The sequence below is a fragment of the Bombina bombina genome, chromosome 3 (assembly GCF_027579735.1).
Source record: "Bombina bombina isolate aBomBom1 chromosome 3, aBomBom1.pri, whole genome shotgun sequence".
Lineage (NCBI taxonomy): Eukaryota > Metazoa > Chordata > Amphibia > Anura > Bombinatoridae > Bombina > Bombina bombina.
Window position 1 is genome coordinate 695,622,538 of NC_069501.1, and position 20,163 is coordinate 695,642,700.

The window sequence follows — 20,163 nt, forward strand, 5'->3', positions numbered from 1 at the left end:
GTGGACTCCTTGCTCAGTGTGCTTAGAGGAATATGGCTTCACCTCACTGACGAGGCCCAATGGAGGCCGAAACGATCGTCTGGGTTTGCTGTGTTACTTGTTCAGAGAGTAATTGCCTGGTATTTCGACGCTGGACTGACCGAAATAGGCGGGATCAGACTGATATACTACAGGAAAGTTCTACTCTGTGAAAAGCATTACTGGGCTAAAAAGCTGCACCCAGGTGGTAAATTGCCAAAGAACAGGCTAACAATCGGCTAGATTACGAGTTTTGCCTTATGAGCGGCTCGGTGCTAAATTGCAAGTTATTGTCACCGCTCACCTCCCTATAGCGCTGCTATTACAGGTTTGCAAAAACCCGGCGTTAGCAGGCAATATTGCAGCGTTGAGCAAAATTGAGCTCTATACCGCACTCCAATACCAGCGCTGCTTTGAGCTGGTTTTACGTGCTTGTGCACGATTTCCCCATAGACATCAATGGGGAGAGCCGGCTAAAAAAAAGCCTAACACCTGCAATAAAGGAGCGTAAAGCTCCGTAACGCAGCCCCATTGATTCCTATAGGGAAAGAAAAGTTATGTTTACACCTAACACCCTAACATAAACCCTGAGTCTAAACACCCCTAATCTGCTGCCCCTGACATCACCGATTCCTGCCTGCAGTTATTAACCCCTAATCTGCCGCCCCCGACATCGCCGCCACCTACCTACACTTATTAACCCCTAATCTGCCGCCCCCAATGTCGCCGCCACCTACCTACACTTATTAACCCCTAATCTTCCTCCCCCAATGTCGCCGCCACTATACTAAAGTTATTAACCCCTAACAATGGTATTGAGCCAATTGTTCGTTCCTGTGAGTGCACTTCTCTCTATACATATGTATATATGTGTATAAAAAGTGTTTGTTTATATGTGTATATATGTGTATACACATACATATATGCACATATAAACACACATATATACACATACATGTACAGACATATATACATATTTATATATACTTTGAAACCCTTTCCACTCAAATACCTCAAAACAAGAAAATTCATTTTTACTCAATTGTAATATTTTATAATGTGTTCTAGTGTGTATGTACTGTAAATATTTTACATTCCAATGTTCTTCATATAGAGGAACATGTTCTATATATTTTAAATAGATATTTCTGTATATATATATATATATATATATATATATATATATATATATATATATATATTATTATACTTTATTTATGAAGCGCCATCATATTCTGCAGCGCTGTCCATGGATACAGATCATTTAAATAAAACAATAGTATAAAACATCTAAGACTAAGAGACAGGACAGAATTTACAAACACATACAGGAGGAATCGAGGGCCCTATTCCCGTGGGAACTTACAATCTAGAGTATATGTATATACTGTGACAGAGCTAATGGAATTGTGTATAATGAAATCTATGTTTCCCTACAAATTCTACAGTGTTCTTGGTGGAATTGAAAAGGAACTATTATTTGTGTATCATGGGCCGGTAAGACACTCCACAGTTTGGATGTGACACAGAATCAGCAGCTGAGGCTGCTAGTTAGAACCAGTTTGTGAAAGACAGAATATATGCTGGAGTTGTGCTGCTGTCTGGAAGTTCTAGGCCTGTGAGTTTTGAAATCTATTTGTAATTTTGCAGTTTTGTGGAAAAGCCGCACAACTTTATTCAAGAATGCATAATTCTGTTTAGTAAGCGTCATTGTGGAAGGAATTATTTTGTTTTGATTTATGTCAAAACTGTGTTCCTGCAAATTGTCTGTGAATAAACAGGCCAAGGCTTTTATATCTAAATCCAGTGCAAACTGTCCAATACGGACTCTGTATAACACGTAAACCTGTCCATGTTGGAAATATTCCACAGTCCCGGCGCTTAGTGGTATATTCACATTATTCAACTACCTGGATAAGCCAGGAACCTGTCCAACGCGGAAACGTGGTTTCAGTGTTGCTTGCGTATACATTATGTTCAGTTACCTGGATAAGCTGGAAAATGTAATGCGGAAGGGGTGTGGCAATGCTGGAACGGAAGTGAGGTGGGAATGCTGAAACAATGGAACAGATGCTGAAACGGAAGTGGTGTGAGAAGGATGCAGAAACGGAAGGGGTGTGGAAACGGACGCTGAAACAGAAATGGTGTGTGAAGGATGCTGAAACGGAAGGGGTGTGGGAAGGACGCTGAAACGGAAGTAGTGTAGGACAAAGAATGGCTTCTAGAAAGTGCAACATTCTTACTCTTGCTGCAAAAGTGAAAGTGATTGAGGCCTACACAAAAGATAAGTTGTCTGTAAAAACAATGCGTTGAGAAATTTAAGTGCGGCAAAACGCAAATTTATGAAATAAAGAGAAAATCATGGAAGAATGGTTAGCTGGCAATGCCGTGAACAGGAAAAGCGAAGGCAACTGGAAATGAAGAGCTAAACAAGCTTCTGTGGGAATGGTTTGTAGCCACACGCTCTAAAAATGTAACAAATTCTGTTCCTATACTGTGAACACAAGCCCTCGAACTAGCCAAAGAATTAGGCAAAACAGCTTTTAAGTCATCTAATGGCTGGTTGGAAAGTTTTAAAAGGAGGCATTGTATTGTATGGAATGAAATATGCGGAGAAGTGAAGGATGTAGATCAAGAAACTGTTGGCCAATGGGAAGAAAAGCTCAAAATGCTTAAGGAACCATACTCTACAAAAGATATCTACAATGACGATGAAACTGGCCTATTCTTTAGGTTGTTACCTTCAAAAACTCTGGCTGTTAAAAGCAAAAAGTGCTGGGGGCATGTCTGGACGGCAGCCATACCAGACCACATTCTCTGAAGCTCCTAATGCGATCTCATTATTTGGCTGTTTATTCAGACTCCTATTGAGCTCTGGATACAACACATTTGATAATTTGACAGAGGAAGCTCTTCTGAAGAGATCGGAACCCTTATTGCAAAATGCATGAGTACTGAATCCAGTTCCAGACTATCATAATCCCAGGCGGCGGCCTAGTGCAGAGAATTCAAGCCCCTTCCCTCCCTCCTGGGAGTGAGATAATACAGTATTTATCAGACTACTTGATACCACAGAATAATTAACATTTAGCATGGAAGAGCAGTGTAAACTCATACAGGCATTGCTGCTACGATTTGAAACTAAAATGGATGATTGCATGGCGGACCTTACTGCAACCATAAGAAGCACGAGTCAGGAGACAGCCATAATGATGACATCACCACAACATCCTTTGGGATTTTACCCTGAGATTATTTACAAGTCCGCTCCAACTAACCGCAAAGGTTTAGATGCCCCTGAAGTATTGCATCACTTTGCAAGTCAGTCTTCAGGCAACAACACGGCCCGAGATCTCAGTGAAATGTTTCTGCAACGCCCGGACACAGAGCTCTATCACTTACTTTTCTGTAGCCCACATTCCAGGAGAGATGCAGATGTGCATGCCTCAGCCTTGTCCTGGGGCCGGGGAGGAGCGGCCAACTCCCACGGCCTAGGGCTGACATATACTTAGGTACTTTATGTTGAGGAGGCTATGAAGTCTCAGATCCAGAGTGTCTCTGTCGATCCATGTTGGATGTGGATAGATAAGTTCAGCATCTGCGATGCCATCTATGGAGGACTTTTGCTGGAAACAATCCTCAGGAAGGGCATAGGGTGAGCTCTGGTGTGATACCTAATCACTAGCTGAGGACAGATTGCTATGCTCCCGTACTCGACTTAGTGATTTTGTGAGTGGATGCAACTTGTTAATTTTTTTGTGGACGTGACCAATCTTACTACAAGTTGGACACAAATAGAGAACTCTTTATTAATTTTATATCACTAGTATTTTTAGCTTGTTTCATTAATGCTGTGGGCTGGTGGGTAGCTGAAGAATAATTAAGTGACATGATAAAGTTTATAAGACCATTTTCGGAGCACCGTTTGCCTTATTGGATGCCCCATGGCCTAGTCTGTTCTGCTCTATGCAATTCGCTATTTCACTGTGTGTTCTCATGATAATCATAAGCCTCAATTCCCACTACCCTAAGTACAAGCAAATGCAGCTAATATTAGATGTCACAAAAGATTCAGTTATTAAAACATTAGTGTCTCCTTTGACTAATCCTTTAGGGGCTACATGCATGTCCTAATGTTGCTATATATGTAGTTCTGCCAAGTCCACTCTGAACCTCTATAAGTACTGCCAAGTCCACTCTGAACCTCCATATATCCACCTAACTATATGGTTACATCCTACGAGTTCATTATATATTATATAATACTCTAATATCAGTAGTCTATACTATGTGACATAAGAATGTTCTTTGTTTGTTATTTATGCTACACTATTGTCAAGTTGCGCATTCATGCCACATATTAGCTATATGTTAATTTCATGTTACCCACAATTTATTATTACTACCATTGCTGATGGTGATTTTGCTAACATATGTACTTATATCCCATACGGCTCAATAGCTCATAAAAAGCCCTACTTTCCTTCTCTCAGCCGGTGAGGGTTGGAAGGACGCTATATAATAGTTTGAAGCAACGATACTCAAACGCCTTAGTCATTACATAATATGTAAAACTTGATGAGGAGCAACTATTAGTTGCATCAGCATTTTAACTTAGCTAATGTGGGTACATCTGTTATATGTGGGTGGAATTTATTATTTAAAGCAAACTAATCATTATATTTGTATGCATTAATCTATATGTTCTTATATTCACTTTTGTATACTGTGTTGTTCACTTTTTGGCACAATGCCTCAAGCGGTGCTTACCCGCTGAAGGACTTCTCCTACTAAGTATTAATAGACCCAAGGGGGTCATAAACAGGACTAACAAGGTTCACCAGTGTTACCTATATAAATTGGTCCAAAAGTGACCAGCTCATTAGTCCTACAAAAGCTATCATAAAATCTAGAAAATGGAGGTTTCAGATGCTTACATTTTAGCATTCATTTTATCTTTCTGCCTATACCATTGTAATGTGATCCATGAAAATGTTGTTATCCATGTCATAGCATTTGTTGTGTAATTTCCTTTTCTTATGTGAAAAACCTCAATAAAAAATGTATTAAAAAAAAAAAGCGAAAAGGGCACAGGAGGAAAGTTATCCAAGGAAAGATTGACGGTGTTCCTCTGTGGAAGCATGGACGGGTGATTGGAGAAGCCTCTTGTGACTGGTAAGGCAGCAAAGCCATGTTGCTTCAAGAACTTAGACACTACACAGCTGCCCGTTATTTGGCGTGCAAAAAAAGCCTGGATGATATCAGAAATAATGTCTGAATGGCTCAGGAGTTTTGACCAAAAAATAAAGAGAGGTCATAAAGTCATCCTGTTTTTGGATAATGCTACCTGCCATCCGCATCTGAAACGTAGCAATGTAAAATTAGCCTGGTTCCCGGCAAACACAACAAGTGTAACACAGCCAATGGTCCAGGGTGTTATCTACACTATGAAGACGCACTATAAAAAATTATTTCTACAGTCCATGGTTGCGAACATTTCTACCACACACAATGTACACCAGCTTGCCAAGTCCATAACAGTCCTTGATGCTGTCAACTGGATTTCTATGGCATGCAAGGCTATTTCTGCAGATACCATTTGCAAGTGCTTTGTAAAAGCTGGTTTCTCTAATTCCAACAGGAACAATAGTGAAAAACTGCCAGAAATAATACAGGTGACTGTAGAAGGAGGTCTTGTTGACAGTGAATAGACTGTTACATTGACATAGACAAATAACTTGCAACGGAAAGCATATTTACAAGTGCCGTGGAACTTTTAGATCAACAACAAGACAGTGATGAGAACATGGATGAAGATGAAAGTGCTGAAACCCCAGAAATTCCCAGTGAGTCATTGATCAAAAGTTCACCAGTTGCAAGAGATTGCATTATTTAATAACTGCCCGGAGCTTTTAGAACCAATTACATACACTAGACATTGGACTGAAAAAAGGATAATCAATGTCCCAAGAAAACAGGCAACATTATTGGGACTGTGGGGACAAATAAACCAATAAAGGTATGTGCAGTAAAAACATACAGTATACAGTAACTGTAGTACAGTATGTGTATACTGTATAAGAGTATGTAAAGCTTAAATACTGTTCAGTACTGGGGCCAGGGTTTTTTTTTAATACAGTACTGTACATTATTTTTCAGTACTGTTGAATGTTTTGATTCTGAAAGTTATTTCTGATAACTTACTACTGTATTTTGCTGTTTTAGAGCACACTGGCCTGTTCCAGATCATTTTGTATCCGGACCTTCAAGCAAAAACCTCTGCAGCAACAGTACAGTACAAACATTTTAAAGTACAGTATTGGACTGGATAAAAAACATAACACACTATACAGTACTGTACTTTAAAATGTTTGCATAAGATGTGATTATTAGAGGGAATTGTACACAATACTGTATGTACTGTACCTGTAGCTGTAATTGCACTGCATACAGTAATTAGAAGAGTTGAAGTTTGTGTATTACAGTAATTGTGAACAAAGCTGATGCAACAATTAATCTTTATGTTCAGTACTATATTTGTATAGAATACAGTTCATGACTTCATAGCCATCTTCTGTTAGAATGAAAAAGTACTGTAGTACTGTAACCTGTATTGGTATTTTTGTTATTAAATATATAGAAAATGTAATTCTGTCTTTGGGCTCTAATATCTAAATTCACACTCTAAAGAGACAAGGTTAAAGGCATGTTACCTAATTGTTAATTGTGTGAGTTATTAGGTTTCCAAGACACCCTTTTAATTTAAAATTCTTGGTGGTAGCAGCAAGTGTTAAGCTGGATTGGTGTAGGCAGGATTTGGGGTTAATTTGGTGTCCCTTTATGTCCTTTGTAGAGATAAAGGTTTCAGGGAACCAGAAGCTGTGTTCTATTGACCCCTTCATGCCCACACCCTCCCAATTGTGAGAGTTGGGTGGAAAGGCTTAATCGTCACACACCCGGTGAGGTATTCTGCTGCAGTAGCCCATCTGCTTCAAGGTTCAACGTGTTGTGCATTCAGAGATGGTATTCTGCATACCTTGGTTGTAACAAGTGGTTATTTGCGTTACTTTTGCCGTTCTATCATCTCGAACTAGTCTGCTCATTCTTATCTGACATCAACAAGGCATTGTCGTCCACACAACTGCGGCACACTGGATATTTTCTCTTTTTCGGACTATTCTCTGTAAACCCTAGAGATGGTTGTGCTTGAAAATCCCAGTAGATCAAAAGTTTTTGAAATACTCAGACCAAGCCGTCTGGCACCAACAAACATGCCACGTTCAAAGTCACTTAAATCCCCTTTCTTCCCCATTCTGATGCTCGGTTTGAACTTCAGCAAGTTGTCTTCACCACGTCTAGATGCCTAAATGCATTGAGTTGCTGCCATGTGATTGGCTGATTAGCAATTTGTATTACCAAGCAATTGAACAGGTGTACCTAATAAAGTGGCCGGTGAGTGTGGGTGTGTATATATATATATATATATATATATATATATTACAAAAAATACATTAGCTATATATAGAATTATGTATTTAAAATAAATAGAACATTTTCTTCTATGTGAAAAACATTGGAACTACCTTTGGGTTATCACTGTAGGTTAGCACGCAAGCAATAAGCATTTTTTCCTGTTTGCACTCTCCATTGAAGTTTATGGGGAGAAGTTAGCATGGTCATGATATCCAAAGCCCAAAAGATAACGCAATCATTATACTTTCAACATTAAATATGCACGCTAACCCTTGCACATTAAGTTTACTTCTGGCAGTGTTTGCACGCAAGCGAAAACGCTAAATAGTGCACCACTTCTAATTTGTCCCTAAATCAGAATATTAAATTACTAAGTCTAAACTCACTGTGGGTTTGATTACAAGTGGTGCTCTATTTAGTGCTCCCTCACAATCGTTAATTTCACTAGAAGTTAAAAGTTTGCACACATGTGAAACCCAACGCAAGCAAAGAGTTGGACTTCAGATATTACGACCACATCAATGTATTCTCCCCATAGACTTCAAAGGAAATAAATGTTGGCAATGTGGTCACGTAGAGAGCGGTGGTGGTGCTCAACAGTTCAACATTTTTGGAGGGAGGTAATAAAAGAAATTGAGAGCATATTGGAGAAACATATTTTGTATCCACTAATATGGCTATTAAACAAATTCTGAATTTAATTATCTATAGTGTGATCTGGAAAAGACTCCCAAAAGCAGTGTGTCACTCTGTCTCAGTGTGACTTGACTACACTAGAAACCATTTAAAGCTGGGCTGTTAAAATGGTACATTGTCTACCATTGTTCTACCATTTTACTCTGAGCTCATATCGTCTTAATAAAGGCCTATTAAAGGCCGAAACACAACGACTTTTTAAGACTACATAGCTCAAGTTTCCTGACAGAAGGATGGCCCAGTAAGCCTATTACCTTTTAGGCAGGTCTGTTTCTTTTAGTTTTGCACTATTTTTGTTTACACTTTCACAGGTTTTTTCAGCTTAAGAATCTTCAAGGAAGATAACTGGGAAGATTATACAACTCTCCAATCCACTGTCATCATTGTTTTTCAATTTTTTCTACTTTTTTCTACAATATTTTCCTTTCGTTTGGGATTTATAGACTTTAAGCATCTATAGACTATTTATTTCAGTACCATGAACATTACACCAGTCTATTTTATGCATAACAGGGGAGTTTGGGGTTCCTTATGGTAGGAGTGAGATTTTAGGCCTTAGATTAGGGCTGTTCTTAGGTGTGGGATTCTCACTGGGGGTCCGCAGGTGTTTTCAGAACGGTGATCAGTTTAGGTTGAGAGGGTTTGTGCTGGGATTTTGTTTTGCTTTAGGGTATGTGGCAGCTAAATATATATATATATATATATATATATATATATATATATATATATATATATATATATATATACATATATATATATATATATATATATATATATATATATATATATATATATATATATATATATATATATATATATATATATATATATATATATATATATATATATATATATATATATATATATAGGTATACAAAATTCCAGATCTTGCCCTCAAATGGAGAACTGCCTGGGTGCAACTTTGAGAATAAACAGTAGCCAAAAAGAAGTGCACTCTCAGGTCTTTCACAGCAAAAGTTACTTTATTTCTGTAACGTTTTCGGAGGTCTCGCCTCCTTCATCAGTATAGTTAAAACAAAGCATAGAATACAAATAAATAGTGACATACTCACTCATACCACTCAAAACCAGCCCCTTTCCCTTGGCGCCAAACTACCGACAATGGAACGCATACTGCGTTCCATCAGTGTTGAAGTGCCGGAAGTGGTGCGCTACGTCACTTCCGGTAAACAAAATATTGCCCAAATATGTGAAACAATTCAATACGTGAAGATGAGCGTGATCGGATCTCTCCTGCATGTGTGTGCTCACATCAACTACAGTACCTAGTGCAGATATTACAAAACAAACATGAGAGGAAAAGTTTTAACGACACGGATGCACGTTGTCATGGCAACCTGTGTGTACATCGTATCCCATTCATTATATGGGGAAAAAAAATAATAAAAATAAAAGACAAATGTGTTCCACAATTCTATGTGATGTTATACACAACTCAAAAAAGTGCAGTGCTAATTCATATACATATATATTGTACTTAACGTAACCAAAAAATTCACTGCCTACCCTGATAGCAAAAAATTACAATTACGTGCTGTGCTGCAGGTTTTCAGCCATACAAGACTCAAGTTTTAATCTAAATAAAAGGTTTAAATAATGTATACCCATAAGGACTGCATACTTGCACCCTAATGTAATGCAGGGGTCCACTAATACCCAGTATGAAATAATCCTCCAAGACGGTAATGTGAATTTTAAATTGGATTATCCCATAATTACTATGCTGGGTATAATTTGAGAAACCTCAATATAATGAAACCCCTGGTTGTTTCTATCTGAGAGCATATTTCTGCAGTCCCCCTAGTCAATATTGACTAGCTAACTAAAACTATATCATAATTTCAATGATCTATAGTTATAGCCCAAAAAAATTATTATATCACACATGCAACCGCCTCATTCATCGTTAGTATCACTAACCCCATGAACATATAGTTCATAAAAGAAAAAAAGAAAATTAAAAACAAGTATATAGCAGGGTCCTTATATTCAATGCTGTAATTCCCCTTTGGTGATGGTTCAACTCTATAAGTCCCAGGATTGCCTTATCAAACTCCACACAGAACACTATAAGGTTGCATAATGCTCCCATGATCCTTCTTTGTGTTGGTTGATTTTTCACTCTTCTGGATCTTTAGCCATGCAGAGACCATTTAGGTATTACAATGTCATACAGCCTTACTGGATTTGATATAATGTGATCTTCAGGCTATGTAGGGAATCCAAGTGGCTTTCCTTCATGGGTTGACCTGTATAGGTTATTCTTATTGCTTGAATTAGGAGAAATTGTCCCTGCACGGTTCTGCTTAGCCATTGATACATCGCTGTTAAACGCTCAACCAATTCTATTAGCCTTGTAATGATTGATTGGCTACGTGTGTAAATGAACCAATGGTAACTCCAAAGCACCACTACCTGACTTCCACACAGGCACTGGAAGACCCCAAGTCCCCCATACCTGGTGCTGTGGATACACCGGGTAAGGTAATCCCCCATAACAGGGTTCACCCAGCCCAGGATACACAGAGTCATGGTAGTCAAGGTACCGTACCCTAAGAATGTATCACACCTTATAGCCACATTACATTAAGGCTTTAAAATCCGGAGTTGTATTGAGCCCACCTGGGTGCACCGTGCCCAATCGATACATCCACTGAGCCTCCCGCTGCAGTAGTATCTTACTTCTATTGCCTCCCCTATCCAAAGGGGGGACATGATCGATAAGCGTGTATCTTATTGATGACACCGGATGTTTAAGTTGTGCGCAGTGCCTGGCCACTGGTTGGTCCGAGTCCCCAGACTTTAGAGCTGACCGGATGGCATGTCGATGATTTGCCATTCTTTCTCTGAGTGTGCCCGTCGTTTTGCCAACGTAAAAACGAGAACACGGACACACCAACAGATATATGACAAATGTTGTTGTGCAGGTGATTGAATGGCGAATACCAAACTGTCGATTGGTATGTGGGTGATGAAATGTCTTTGTATTAATGAGCCCATTACAGGTGGTGCATCCTAGACACCGATAGGATCCCTTGATGTTAGTATATGTTACAGATCCATGACATATACTAACATCAAGGGATCCTATCGGTGTCTAGGATGCACCACCTGTAATGGGCTCATTAATACAAAGACATTTCATCACCCACATACCAATCGACAGTTTGGTATTCGCCATTCAATCACCTGCACAACAACATTTGTCATATATCTGTTGGTGTGTCCGTGTTCTCGTTTTTACGTTGGCAAAACGACGGGCACACTCAGAGAAAGAATGGCAAATCATCGACATGCCATCCGGTCAGCTCTAAAGTCTGGGGACTCAGACCAACCAGTGGCCAGGCACTGTGCACAACTTAAACATCCGGTGTCATCAATAAGATACACGCTTATCGATCATGTCCCCCCTTTGGATAGGGGAGGCGATAGAAGTAAGATACTACTGCAGCGGGAGGCTCAGTGGATGTATCGATTGGGCACGGTGCACCCAGGTGGGCTCAATACAACTCCGGATTTTAAAGCCTTAATGTAATGTGGCTATAAGGTGTGATACATTCTTAGGGTATGGTACCTTGACTACCATGACTCTGTGTATCCTGGGCTGGGTGAACCCTGTTATGGGGGATTACCTTACCCGGTGTATCCACAGCACCAGGTATGGGGGACTTGGGGTCTTTCAGTGCCTGTGTGGAAGTAAGGTAGTGGTGCTTTGGAGTTACCATTGGTTCATTTACACACGTAGCCAATCAATCATTACAAGGCTAATAGAATTGGTTGAGCGTTTAACAGCGATATATCAATGGCTAAGCAGAACCGTGCAGGGACAATTTCTCCTAATTCAAGCAATAAGAATAACCTATACAGGTCAACCCATGAAGGAAAGCCACTTGGATTCCCTACATAGCCTGAAGATCACATCACATTATATCAAATCCAGTAAGGCTGTATGACATTGTAATACCTAAATGATCTCTGCATGGCTAAAGATCCAGAAGAGTGAAAAATCAACCAACACAAAGAAGGATCATGGGAGCATTATGCAACCTTATAGTGTTCTGTGTGGAGTTTGATAAGGCAATCCTGGGACTTATAGAGTTGAACCATCACCCAGAGGGGAATTACAGCATTGAATATAAGGACCCTGCTATATACTTGTTTTTAATTTTATTTTTTTCTTTTATGAACTATATGTTCATGGGGTTAGTGATACTTACGATGAATGAGGCGGTTGCATGTGTGATATAATAATTTTTTTGGGCTATAACTATAGATCATTGAAATTATGATATAGTTTTAGTTAGCTAGTCAATATTGACTAGGGGGACTGCAGTAATATGCTCTCAGATAGAAACAACCAGGGGTTTCATTATATTGAGGTTTCTCAAACTATACCCAGCATAGTAATTATGGGATAATCCAATTTAAAATTCACATTACCGTCTTGGAGGATTATTTCATACTGGGTATTAGTGGACCCCTGCATTACATTAGGGTGCAAGTATGCAGTCCTTATGGGTATACATTATTTAAACCTTTTATTTAGATTAAAACTTGAGTCTTGTATGGCTGAAAACCTGCAGCACAGCACGTAATTGTAATTTTTTGCTATCAGGGTAGGCAGTGAATTTTTTGGTTACGTTAAGTACAATATATATGTATATGAATTAGCACTGCACTTTTTTGAGTTGTGTATAACACCACATAGAATTGTGGAACACATTTGTCTTTTATTTTTATTAATTTTTTTTCCCCATAGAATGAATGGGATACGATGTACACACAGGTTGAAATGACAACGTGCATCCGTGTCGTTAAAACTTTTCCTCTCATGTTTGTTTTGTAATATCTGCACTAGGTACTGTAGTTGATGTGAGCACACACATGCAGGAGAGATCCGATCACGCTCATCTTCACGTATTGAATTGTTTCACATATTTGGGCAATATTTTGTTTACCGGAAGTGACGTAGCGCACCACTTCTGGCACTTCAACACTGATGGAACGCAGTATGCGTTCCATTGTCGGTAGTTTGGCGCCAAGGGAAAGGGGCTGGTTTTGAGTGGTATGAGTGAGTATGTCACTATTTATTTGTATTCTATGCTTTGTTTTAACTATGCTGATGAAGGAGGCGAGACCTCCGAAAAGTTACAGAAATAAAGTAACTTTTGCTGTGAAAGACCTGAGAGTGCACTTCTTTTTGGCTACTATATATATATATATATATATATATATATATATATTAAAGTCAGACTGCTTTTTTCGTTATTAATACAAAGCCACAGAATGTGACTTTTGTTTGAATTATCCATTTTGAGTCTGCATAACCTGCACAGGAGTGAGATATAAGAGCATGTAACCTTTTAAAGGGACATGAAACCCCCCCAAAAATATTTCATGATTCAGATAGAGAATACAATTTTAAACAACTTTCCAATTTACTTCTATTATTTAATTTGCTTCCTTCTCTTGCTATCCTTTACTGAAAGGTTTATCTAGGCAAGCTCAGGGGCAGCAGAGCACCTAGGTTCTAGCTGTTGATTAGTGGCTGCATATATATATATTGATTGTGATTGGCTCACCCATATGTTCAGTTAGAAACCATTAGTGCATTGCAACTCCTTCAACAAATGATACCAAGAGAATGAAACAGATTAGATAATTGAAGTAAATTAGAAAGTTGTTTAAAATTGTATTCTCTATCTGAATCATGAAATATTGTTTTTGGGTTTCATGTCCCTCTAAATTGGTTCTTTATAGATCTTTTTTCACCATAATAAATATGTGGAGAGCAATTATGCTAAGTATGTGGGTTTGGCAAAGTGGCGGAACTATAGGGCAGAGGGTGTGGTAAAAAAAATGAATGCAGGTAATTGATAGCTGCAAAGTGTCCCTGGAAAAAAAATTCAAATGTTGGCAACTATGAAACACTCGTCCAATCAACCGCCTCTATCTTTAACCTTCTCTACCCTGCTGACACAGTTTTAAATGTTCATTGTTGTCCAAAGAGGATGGTAAATAAATTATGGTATCTTTAGAACAAGCACCAAATAATCCCTACAAATGAAAACGGATGGCATCAAGATATAGCTGCAGTTAACTATTCGTCCAGCAGATGTCAGCTGACTAATAGCTCCACTGGCTCAGTCTTACTCTCTATGCTACTATAATAGTGAGAAGGGTGTTCTGTCGAGAACTCCAATTCGTCAAAAACTCCAATCTGACGTCACTTCCGGTGACTCTTTTATTTTAATATCTGTTTTGCCTCTGTCTGGGGGGCCACCGTAGACCCTTTGCATACACCCCAAGTAAACTTTGAACTCCCCAGGCGGAGGCAAAATAGATAGTGAAGATAGGCGATTACAGGGCCTATCTGATTGGTTGTGAATCCTGTCACTCACAGGACATTGACCAATCAGATGTATGGAAATACCGGAAGTGACGTCAGATTGGAGTTTTCAACAGAACAAGGGTCCAAAGGAGTCTAGCTGCAGACTGGAGCTCCACTCTAGACAGGAAACATGTGACCTCCACTCAAAGTTTTTTTTTTAAAAAAATCAACTTTAACCTTTTAAGGACATATGACGGAATTTTTCCGTCATAAAACAATTGAGCAAACTGAAAACTGTGTCATTAAAGGATTAATGTAACAAACAACCTATACACAATCATTCTGAAAACGAAACATTTCAAAGGAGTTTAGCTGCAGACTGGAGCTCCACTCTAGACAGGAAACATGTGACCTCATTTCAAAGTTTTTTTTTTCAAATCAACTTTAATGTAACAATGTAATGTAACTGCTTTAATGTAACAAACAACCTATAGACAATCATTCTGAAAACGAAACATTTTAAGAACAAGAAAGCTGCAAAATGTACAAGGCTGAAGTTGGATTCTTATTTAGTTAGCTTCTTTTTCTGCAACTGTTTGCAATTTTCAAAATAAAGATTTATAATCAAAATATCTAGCATTATTTTTATTTTAAATAAAAAAATACACTTTCCAAAAACCTAAACAAACTTAAATTTTATTAAAAAAAATCATCTTATATTGCAATAAACAGATGGCAAACATGGCATAATTGTTTTGAATAAGTAACTGATATTATAAAAGGGTTAAAATCCTTTGTGCCAAATATACAAGGTGTGAGTCTTTTCATGGGACAGACATGTTATCAGTCTTGTCCAACCTCTTTATGGCAAACAATTTGGTGCCACCCTTTCCACTTCATACATTTGACCTTTTCTGAATAAGTAACTGGTATTTTAAAAGGGTTAAAATCCTTTGGGCCACTAATTTTTGTGTGGATACATACACGGCATGAAGCCCTTCATAGGATAAGCATGTTATGGTTCCATCTATAACCCATACACTCATATTCCTTATGGGAGTGTGGGGGTGCCCTAGTGGTTGGTATACAGTGTAATCCAAAAGAAAACCACTATTTGGCACACACTTAAACACATAGGTAGATCTGCAGAAAGGGAGCCCAAAAAATAAAACAACTTTTACTGTCAAATATTAAAATACAAACATCCTACATGGGATGAGTATATATATATATATATATATATATATATATATATATATATATATATATATATATATATATATCACACATTTAAAAACAAGGTAGCACATCTGGATTAAACACACTACAATTGTCTATTTCAAAATAAGACAATAATCATTGAGGCTCTAAATTTGCAAAATTAAGCAGATTCCAACATTGTCAGAGGTCCATTGTAAGATGTCCAATGAGATAGAAAAAGATCCCTAATAAACTACTGACTATGATTTGGTGCTACCCACAAAGGTGGGTGAAGAGTGGGACTTATCAGACTATCTCTCGGTAAGCAGCTGCTTACAATTATTGTGAAAAAGGTACGGGCTTGCAGTGACTAAGGAATGACCAGAATTACCTGTATATCAATCACAGAGAGCACACAAATAAAGTATAACCATGTTCAAATTACTCACAGACAGGCGAACGTATAACGCACGTTTCGCCTGGCCTTTCTTAGAGCCTCAACGATTTGACAGTAAAAGTTAAGTTTGTTTTGTTTTTTGCTCCCTTTCTGCGGATCTACCTATGTGTTTAAGTGTGTGCCAAATAGTGGTTTTCTTTTTTGGGGGGATTACAAAATATATGAAGTGACAAGCTTGTCACCAATTTGTTTGCCATAAAGAGCGTTGGGCCATGCTGTTATAATGTCTGTTGTATGATGGGGTTTACGCCCTGTATATATTCACATATAAATGAGAGGCCCACAGGATTTTAACCCATTTAAAATATCAGATACTTATTCAAAACATAATCAAAATTATGCTGTTTGCTATCTGTTTATTGCAATATAAGATTTTTTTTTTAATAAAATGTAAGTTTGTTTAGGTTTTTGGAAAGTGTATTATTTTATTTAAAATAAAAATAATGCTATTTTGTTTATAAATATTTATTTTGCAAATTACAATCAGTTGCAGAATAAGAAGCTGACTGAAGAAGAAGACGACAATTTCCGCCTTGTACATTTTGCAGCTTTCTTTTAATGTTTTTCACAGTGGTTACCTTATAAATGAAAACCAGCATAAACCACTGTGAATAAACAAGAAAGCTGCAAAATGTTTGTTTGTTATATTAAAGTTGATTTAAAAAAAAAAAAAAAAAAAAAAGAAGCTTTGAGTGTTGGTCACTCGTTTCCGTAGAATGGAGCTCCCTCCAGGAGAAGGGTCCAACTGCAGAGTGGAGCTCCACTCTAGACAGGAAACATGTGACCTCCACTCAAAGCTTTTTTTTTTTTTTTAAATCAACTTTAATGTAATAAACAAGCTATAGACAATGATTATGAAAACGAAACATTTTGTAACTTTCTTGCTCTTATGTTCATTCACAGTGTTTTATGCAGATTGTGATTTATAAGGTAACCACTGTGAATGAACATTAACCCCTTAGTGACCCGACCATTGTTACATTTTCTTACCCTTAAGGACCAGGGCTATTTTTACATTTCTGCAAGTTGTTGAATAATGCAGAGGCTGAGCACTCACAGAAAACAGATGCCGACAATTCTAATCCTAGATTAAATATTGAATCTTTTCTCCTGCAGTTTTTAGTTTTATATACTGGTGACGCTATAGAGGACAGAAACTGAGATTACACTGTGACAATGAGTGGTGACAACAATGCAGGGAGCAGCATTAGGAATATCTTTTGCATTTTTTCTGTGATAACTACCTTGCTAGGGAGAGAGTGAAATGTCTTTGTCATTAGCTTGATATTATTGTCATACATCAACATGGGACATGTATCTTATATGTGCACCAGCGCTGATAAACAACATTTATTGTTTATGTGCTCCCAAATCTGCAGAGCTCTATTTAAATGTCCCTAGAAAGTTTGTTTTGCTGTTAAAAAGCTTAGTGACATTTTTAAACCCAGTTCTTCATTAACCCCATAAGGACCACAGCACTTTTTCATTTTCTGACCGTTTGGGACCAAGGCTATTTTTACATTTCTGCGGTGTTTGTGTTTAGCTGTAATTTTCCTCTTACTCATTTACTGTACCCACACATATTATATACCGTTTTTCTCGCCATTAAATGGACTTTCTAAAGATACCATTATTTTCATCATATCTTTTTATTTACTATAAAGCAATTATAAAATATGATGAAAAAAATAAAAAAAACACACTTTTTCTAACTTTGATCCCCAAAATCTGTTACACATGTACAACCACCAAAAAACACACCCATGCTAAATAGTTTCTAAATTTTGTCCTGAGTTTAGAAATACCCAATGTTTACATGTTCTTTGGTTTTTTTTGCAAGTTATAGGGCCATAAATACAAGTAGCACTTTGCTATTTCCAAACCATTTTTTTCAAAATTAGCACTAGTTACATTAGAACACTGATATCTTTCAGGAATTCTTGAATATCCCTTGACATGTATATATTTTTTTTTAGAAGACAACCCAAAGTATTGATCTAGGCCCATTTTGGTATATTTCATGCCACCATTTCACCACCAAATGCGATCAAATAAAAAAAATGTTTATTTTTTCACAAAATTTATTTTTCTCACTGAAATTATTTATAAACAGTTAGTGTAATTATGGCACAAATTGTTGTAAATGCTTCTCTGGGATCCCCTTTGTTCAGAAATAGCAGACATATATTGTTTTGGCGTTGCTTTTTTGTAATTAGAAATCCGGTAAATGCTGCTGTGCACCACACTTGTATTATGCCCAGTATTGACGGAATTAATTCAGTAGCTTATAGTGAGTTTGAAGGGTTAATTTTAGATTTAGTGTAGTAGACAACCCAAAGTATTGATCTAGGCCCATCTTGGTATATTTCATTTCACCGCCAAATGCAATAAAATACAAAAAAATTGTTCACTTTTTAACAAACTTTAGGTTTCTCACTGCAATTATTTACAAACAGCTTGTGCAATTATGGCACAAATGGTTGTAAATGCTTCTCTGGGATCCCCTTTGTTCAGAAATAGCAGACATTTATGGCTTTGAGATTGCTTTTTGGTAATTAGAAGGCCACTAAATGCTGCTGCGCACCACACTTCTATTATGCCCAGCAATGAAGGTGTTAATTCATTAGCTTGTAGGGAACTTGTACGTTTAATTTTCGCTTTAGTGTAGTAGACAACCCAAAGTATTGATCTAGGCCCATTTTGCTATATTTCATGCTACCATTTCACCGCCAAATGCGATCAAATAAAAACTTTTTTTTTACTTTTTCACAAACTTTGGGTTTATCACTGAAATTATTTACAAACAGCTTGTGCAATTATAGCACAAATGGTTGTAAATGCTTCTCTGTGATCTCCTTTGTTCAGGACCCCCCCCCCCCCCAAACAGCTCTCTAACCCCCCCCCCCCTTCTACCTTTTAGCGTACATGTTATGTACTTTCAGCTGTCTGCCAGTAGCCATTTTACTATATTTATTTGCTTTTATTTTTTTATATACAGTAGATATATAAAATAAAATCTGTAGTGTATTTGCCCACCCTCATTCCCCTACCACTCTACCCTCTCCCAGTTTATTTTACTAATCTATTATCCCCCTCTCCCTCCTTCCAGCTTCCAACTTTTTCCGTAGTATAAGCATTCCCACCCGCTCCTGCCCCTCTCACACACCCTACCGCCTTCTTCCTCCTCCCTCCAATGATGGGCCACCCACCTGCCTCCCTCCTATTCTTCGCACGCCACCAACGATCGGCACCATCACTGGCCCTCTCTGCAACGGTTGCTTAGAAAATCTTAATGCACTATGCCTCAATATTGAGGCATTGCTGCAATCTGTGTCCCTTTCTGTATTGTGCAGCGGTGGTGCCAATCGGTGGCGTGGGAGGGTAAGGAGGGAGGCAGGTGGGAGCCCCATCGCTGGAGGGGCTGGAGAGGCCGGGACCACTGCGCTGCATAAAAAAAATATGTTAAGATAGGGATAGAGGGATAGTGATAGATGGGTAGACGGGAGCGGGTGGTACCTCTGCGCTGCAGAAAATTAGATGTTGAAAGTGGCAGGGAGGGTGAAGGAGGGAGGGGGGATAAGAGAGAGGAGATCTGAGTGGATGGGGGGGTCAGATGGTAGGCAAAGGTTCTTGGAGGGAGAGGTGGGTAAATAAGGGAGTGGTTAGTAAGTTGGACACATTTTGGACTGTCTACACGGACTTTAACACTAGTATTGCAATAAACAGATAGCAAATGTGGAACAAATTTGGTTATGTTTTCAAAAAGTAAATGTTATTTTAAAAAGAGTTAAAATCCTTTGAGCCACTTATTTATTTGTGGATATATACACGGCATGAACCCCATCATAGGACAGATATGTTATCAGCCTTGCCCAACGCTCTTTATGGAAAACAAATTGGTGACAACCTTGCTACTTCATATATTTTACCTTTTATGAATAATAAACTTATTTTAAAAGGGTTAAAA